This window comes from Zosterops lateralis, assembly GCF_965231275.1.
Source record: "Zosterops lateralis genome assembly, chromosome: 5".
NCBI classification, from domain to species: Eukaryota; Metazoa; Chordata; class Aves; order Passeriformes; family Zosteropidae; genus Zosterops; species Zosterops lateralis.
Genome location: NC_139766.1, coordinates 10,665,356 through 10,672,736, shown reverse-complemented (window position 1 = coordinate 10,672,736; position 7,381 = coordinate 10,665,356). Strand labels below are relative to the sequence as shown.

At 37.3% G+C, this 7,381-nt stretch overlaps 1 long non-coding RNA gene across 1 annotated transcript; it reads left to right on the top strand.

Annotated features, from left to right (window-relative positions):
• Positions 1-1,957: 1,957 nt before the first annotated feature.
• On the top strand, positions 1,958-6,517 carry LOC310909734. Its single transcript, XR_014590169.1, has 3 exons — positions 1,958-2,025; positions 4,755-4,885; positions 6,221-6,517. It is a non-coding gene; the product is annotated as an uncharacterized lncRNA (long non-coding RNA).
• The last annotated feature ends 864 nt before the right edge of the window (positions 6,518-7,381 follow it).

Genomic DNA, 7,381 nt, shown 5'->3' with positions numbered 1-7,381 from the left:
TCAATAAAAATGAGTGAAATGCTTTAATTGGTTGCAGATATTGAGATGATTGGAGTAATTTGTGGCAACTTTTTCTTACAATACTTAAAATAATGTATGTGTCTTCACTATAACAAATTAAACAAGGGTGACTTACAGCCTTACGGTAGCAGAAGTATAAAAAAAATACCTTCAGTATAAGTCTCACAAATATAGTAAAAATTCTGAATCTTGCACAAAAGCTCTTAATTTAAGAGCTTGTTTTCTAGTTCCAACTTAAAAAGTTAGAATTTAACTTAGAAATTAACTGAGGGTGGATAGATTGTGTGAAACGTGCTCCCTGAGGGAGTTCTGCTTTCTTTGGAGGCTGCTCTCTTGGATATTGACAAACAGGATATTGAACTACCCAGGATTCTGGTTTGATCCAGTATGGAAAGTCCCATTCTTTCCATTTCACAAATAGGATTTGGTTGTTTGGAGTTTTTGCTTTGTGGAAGTCACAAACTTGAGAGTGATCACACTTCCCTAATGCAAGGCATATTTTCAGTCTATAAACAAGCCAGTTGCCTTTCAGAAATGTGTCTGGGTTTCATTATACATCCTTTAACTTTCCCTGGAAAATGAGTACATTCGTGTTTGGAAATATTCACACAAGTGAAGAAATTTTCTAGGAAATTAAGCAAGCCACTTTGAGTTTACAGTGAAAGACAAGAGCAGCCCTGCCTTAGTTTGTGAATATCTTATTTCATGTACACTGCTATGATATATATTTATAGCTGCTGTGGAATCATTTGGGAATTTTTGTCATAGTGTGGTTTGTTGGTTTTGGTTTGGCTTTTTTGGTGGCTTTTGTTTGTTTGTCTGTTGTTTTGGGATTTTTTTAATTTAAAAAAAAAATCACTAAAGATAACAGATTATTTTAGTCTTGATTTACACTCACTTTCTTCTTCTCTTGCTCTTACCAGTTAATTTACCTTTGGGGTAAAAGGTGGTGTCTGTTAAATGTTTTGCAATATAAGTTTGTGATGCTCATAATTTCCTGTGTGACATGTACTGCTAAGTGCTTACTGGAAGTCTGCTGTCTATGGAGCAAACAGGCAAGAATAAGGACTGGAACTTGGAAATCTGGACAATAGGATTGGAATATCCTGGTCACATGGCAAGTCAGGCTACACAGCACAGACATTGACATATCTCGAGAAACATTTGCTACATCCCTGCTTTTTTCAAAAGCATCTTGATTCTGACTCATGTCACTATAGGGGCTCTTATTTAATATACAGATGCATTACAAATGTTATAATTTTTTTCCTTTTTGGCATTTTTATTACCACTTGCCTTGTGAAGTCAAATAGGGCAGCAATTACTTTTCAGTTAATTCCATTACATTTTGTACCCCCAAACAAATTCACTATTAAGAAAACCTTAGCTGGATAATCTTTTTGAGAATTTAATGCTGTCACTGTGAGTTTAATATGAGAAGTGAATTTACAACTTGAAATAAATGGAATTGTCACCTCTTACCTAATCTGTGGCTAGAAAAATTCAATCATTTTCACAGAAGAAAAAAATTACCCAGCATAGACAATACTCAAAAAGGTAAGGATATGATATTGAATAGAGGTTTTTAGGGGTACTGAGTACATAGTTGTCCAAATTGCCATGTCTACAGCCATTGTGTAGTACAACATAATAGATATCTTCATTAGGGTTATTGATAAGAAAGGAAGGAAATGTAAGGATGATGTTTGCAGTGTTTTGACCCCATTTTGTCCAGATTTGTCCCTCATCAGAAACATTTTTGTGTTTCAATCCCCACTATCAAAAGGCATTTCAAAACCTGTCATAGGTTTCAGGAAGAAGACTCCATGGAATGCTAGGGAGTAGAATGTCTGGGAAAAGATTCCTGGAAAAATAGAGCTTGCGGAGGAGATTTTACAGCTCATTGCTCACTTGGGTTAAAGTCAGAGAAGGCAGATTGCTGCAGAGAAGGAGAATGGGTGAGAATTGGCTGAAGATGAAGAGAAAAAGACTGGAGGACTGGAGGTAGGAGGAAGAAATCTATAAGAAGAAAAGAGAAAGTACATTAACCTTGAAATGTGTTTTTGAGGAGCACAGGCCCTAAAATATAAAAACAAGTGGACATCCAATTTAAATGTTTGACAGTAGGCAGAAGACATAATTTCTACCTGTTTTATATTAACCTATGTTAAACAAAACATTTATTACATTGTATATGCTCTTATCCATTAACTAAATATTGGATGTAGTACTACTGTAAAATATATTTAATGTAGGAACATTTTTTAGTTCTTTATTTAATGTTATTTCATATAAAAGAGAGAAACTGCAATCCAGGTTTTCATAAGTAATATTTGCAAAACCACAACAAAACAAGGAAACAAAACAACATGACATTCCCAATGCTTTGAAGTATAAGTTTAACACCACTACCACGAACTTAATGGAAAACCCCTCTATGCTGTGTGTGAAAATTCAGGGTATTTTTAGGACTATGCTTCAAAAGAAACATGTATTGCAGAGAGAAATATTTCTAGGAGAAATGTCAGGAGTGTTAATTAGAGAAGATTTTGAAAATTTAATATACGTGACAAGGATTTCATGAATGTAACGACTTCTTAGCAATGAAAAAATCCCGTATATACAAGGAGTTTTTAAATTGTCATATGTAAATATAAATATTAGACCCATTTTGGAAATCTTACAGAGATTCTGCAGTGATGTTCTAGATGGCTGGAGAAAAGCCATAGAGTCCAGGGAGAACAGACAAGTAAATTTTTTCAATGTATATTTAAAAATTTACTTTCTATCAGGGAAAATTAAATATATGAGCAATGCCAAAAAATTACATTTTAAAAAAATATTACTTATTAATACTATTTTTGAAATATACATATTGACATGTCTACTGTACCCCTTTTTTTCATCAGCATCATCACCATGTCATCTGATTCTGCTTAAGCTAATTCAAAGAAAAAAGATAATCACAGTGGGCAAAGCACAGCCAAAAAGGTCAAAGGCAGTTACTGTGGTGCAGACTCCTGTGTTGGATGGGTAGCTGAATGATGTTGGGAGAGGCAAATAAAGTTTTATTTGATTTATCAGGCATCAAGCTTGAGATCAAATGAAATCTTTGAAATATTAGCTCTACCAAATTTGTTGCCCTTCACTGAGACACGCTGATAGCAGCCAGCCCATATAGGATTGCATTTCAGTACAGAGTGGCTCATTTTAAAATACCCCAGTGAGCCACAAGATGAGAGCAGCAGGAAAAGTGAAGTTGAGCAGACTGAAGCTCTCATCTAAGTTTATGTCACATAGAGATGGGGTGAGAAATGGTGCCATGCACACATTGGGCTTTTCAGTCACCCTGGTACACAGAAAACATGACAGATTATAATACCCACCATGAATATGAAGGTTAATGCAGCAAACACTTCATAGAAACTTTCAGCTCTTGGACAACATCACATAGATGTGATTTCCATGACTTCTCAGGAACATTATGGTGGTAGAAAACCTTATTAAAAGTGATAAAGAGATGCAAAATAAAGCACAAATTTCCATCACAAGATCTGAAATCAAGATTTCTAGGTTCAGCTCCCAAGTCTGCTGTAATATGGAATGAATTACAAATGTCTCAAATCCTCACCCATCCAAATGGTTGGTGCTCCCTCACTTGATGCCTTTTTCGTCAATTGCTTTTTAGCTAAAATATTTTTGTCTACTCTCAGACCTCTAGCAGCAAGATTATCATGCAACACTATAATACATAAAATACATTTTAAAATATCAATATCTCCATTTTCTTTTTCTGTATTTTGAACATATATAAAGATAAAGCCCTACCCTGATAATTACTGACCAAAAGTAACATCAAGTTTTTCCACTACATGCACCACCCTAAAGAAAAGTTAAGAATCATTCAGGTGAATATTACTCCTCTTCATGATGAAAGATATAAACTTGCTTATTTAAAGCAGTCATTGAAGTACATTTTTTCCTTGGCTATATTTATATTTCATCAAAGTATTCACTATTTTGTTAAAAGGGCATTTTGAAAGAGGTGAGGACTGATTTCAGCCAGAATCTTGCTTCCTTTTGCCATGTGCAGTCTATACCTCTTGCTTCAAGCAGTTTTGATTGTTGTTTTTGTTGGTTTTCTCTGGTAGTAACCAGCTAAGCAGAAACAGACCTGTGATGACAGTAATATGTTACAGTGGGTACTGCCAAAGGTGGGAAAGAGTCGTAAAGAAAGGAAAGGGAAGTGGGCAGATATGGGCAAACTGCTCTTTTTTTGGAGTATTCCCAGGTTCAGAACAGTGTAATGGGATCCATTCCAGGATATTTTAACTTCTTCCTTGGCAGGAAGAAAATAATTTACATATAGTCTTATGGTTCCTACGTGCACAAAGTACGGAACCAGCTTCAGCAGCCTCAGCACGGACCTGTGGATGTCAGTAGTAACACACAGGGCTTAAAAGCTTTTTTTTTTTTTCTGAGCATTTTCTCTCCTCTGGTGTAGTTCTTTATGTCTGTACAAGCATTTCACTTTTCCTCTATTTGGTCTACCTTGACCACTTTTTTCTACCCTCTTTTCTGTGTTATCATCCCTTGTTCCTGACTCGTGTCTTCTGCCAGCTGTGATCTGGACTGAATTCAGAGGATCAGATGGATTGGGATGGTCAGATTACTTTGGCAAGGCAAAGATCAAGGTGTATACTGGAAAATCTAACTTTGTTCAATTTTAATAGCAGTTATAGCTCCAGCTCTGCCATTTGGAAAGGCTGCTGTCTGCAGCTGTGTGTCACGGACATCCTTCTGAATATCACCATCCTCCCAGTGCCAGCTGAGCATCTGGTGTGCACTGCATCTCCCTCCAGAGGTAAGAAGCCAAGCCTACAAAACTGGCCAGGGAACTGTTTTAGAACATAAAGCAGCCATAGCTTTCTCTGCCTCTGTAGTTCTCCAGCATGTTCCTCCTGCAGCTCAGTCTGGCTTTTGGCTGCCCCCAGCACTCCTCAGCCATCACCCCCTGCCTCGCTCTCCTTCTGATGGCAGTGGTTATGCCCTATAGCAGAGATTTTTAAGGATTATCCTCTACCCCTGCTGGCTAGGCCAGACAGGAGGGCAATTGCTAGGAGTAGCTGTCTCCTTCCCAGCTGATGCATTGTACTTGTTCTCTCTTTTATGTGTGCTGGCATGACTTGCAATGTGTTACTTCACTTGCAGTCGTAACTAAGGCTAATAAAATGCTATTATGGTTAATTATGTTCACCGGTGAGGCACTTAAACTTTACATGAAATGGCATCCCAGTAGGCTTCAGTTTTCATAACACATGGCAGTTGGAATGGCAAGGATTTAAAAAACATATTATTTCATTAGAGTAACAAGACAAGCACTTGAGTAATTTTTTTATGATGTGCTTACTGGTGTTGCCATATGGGTGGCTTGTAAATAAACAAACAAAAAAAAAACCTGATGGAAGGCTAGAGGATGTAAGGGACACATACATCTGGCAGAGAATATCCCAGCATGCTTCAAGAACTTGCAGTTTTAATAAGCACTTCTCAGCACCTTGTGCTTATGAAAAGGTTCAGTGAGGTGGTGTTCATTCATGTCCATTTCCAGAACTGACTTTTATTTTATTTTTTTTCTTTAAGAGGTGAGTGAGGCTATTATAAACTCTCTTCAGGCCATTGTAATGTCCTGCTCTATACCAGGGAGCTTTTTCCTCTCTCTGTTGACTAGAAGATGTTTATTCCATACTGGCCTGAATGCTATTGACTTTTAATCTAGCTCCACAGCTTTGTGGAGATGACCTTTCTCACCTTTTGGGTACCTTAGAAAATTATTTTGGGACACCACGTTATTAATGAAATGCCCTAATGTTAACCTACTGTGGATACTTTGAGCCTAGTTAAGACTATTTATTTATTTATGAAATCCAAAACAATATTAAAAAGTTTTACAGAGGTGCAGATGACAGAAAATAAAATCATATTTACCTACAAGGTCAAGTCAGGGAGATCTCTTCCCTCTCCATACCCAGCTGCACAGGTGTGAGTGCTCCCAGAGAACCAGGCAGCTTGGTTGTGCACAGCTCACGGGGCATATACAGGAAAGACTTTTCAGTTTATGATGTGTACAAATTTTTCCTTGTCTTTACCTAGGCTTTGTCAGAGGGTTCATGCATGATCATATTTTATCTCTTTTCAGTTTTTATTCCTGAGATTATTGGACTTCACTTTGGAAGATAGTTCTGAACTTCTGGATTAACTTCTGGATTAATAACTTTTCTCAATGTTTTGGAAATAACTACTGTGTCTTTGGCAAACTAGATGCTTTACAGTAATTCTGGCATTTTTACCTGTAGGAAAATGAGAAACTTCTCTGGGTCTCATAATGTAATTTGCAACTATCAGACAAACTGTCTCTGCTCCAGAATGTACAGCTCATGTTAAAATGCAGTTAAAGATACATTTTACGGAAGGCAGCCTGCTACTGAATCCTGGCTGAAACTACAAGTGATGATAAATAACCAAGACAAAGTGTTAATCTCCAACATGGCATGACTCCATTACACAGTCTTGACTCTTTGGATATATTATAATAAAACACTCTTCTGGTGGAATTTATATCAGTTGTCCAATACAACCTGTTAAACTGTTTTTGCCATCAGAGTTTTGAATGGTTCCAACTAAGTCGTGAATCAGGACTGCTCGACAGATATGCACTGAAAACAAGGAGAGAAATTAATAGGATATTTAAATCCTGTGGACAGGATTGCATTTGTAGGGAGTATGGAAGCACATGATTAAGAAAATACTTATGTGAAGGGGAGGAAAGCTCTAGGTGTCCTTCCCTGGGGTAGGGAGGTAGACACAAATAGGCAGATAGCAGGTTGCTGGGGTGAAATTTACAGAAGAACATGAAAAACAGACTGAATGGGAAAGAAAGGAAAAGCCCTTCCCTGGCCAGCACAGTGGAAGAGGTGAGGGTGGGAAGGACCAAGAGCAGCAGAAGTATTATGAACTGCATGGAGAACTTGAAAGAACTGAGATGGTCATCAGAAGATGAATTCGTGGTGAATCATCACAAAGTAGGAAATCGTGTTAATTGTAGAATAAAGGAAAGCCATCTTGATTTTAGTTTCCCTGAGCTGTATTTTTGTCCTTTTAGTGGGTGAATTCAGGGCTTGTTAAAGAGCAAAACCAGTAAAACCAACTCGAGGAACACAAAATGTGAGCAGGTGTTTATGTAGTCTCTTGTGTGTCATTCTGTCCCAAAATCTCAAAATCTGGTATGCCTGACATGACCTATAATAAGAGCAACTCTGAACTTTCACTTCCCTGCTCCTTTTAGCCTTGGACTACAGTA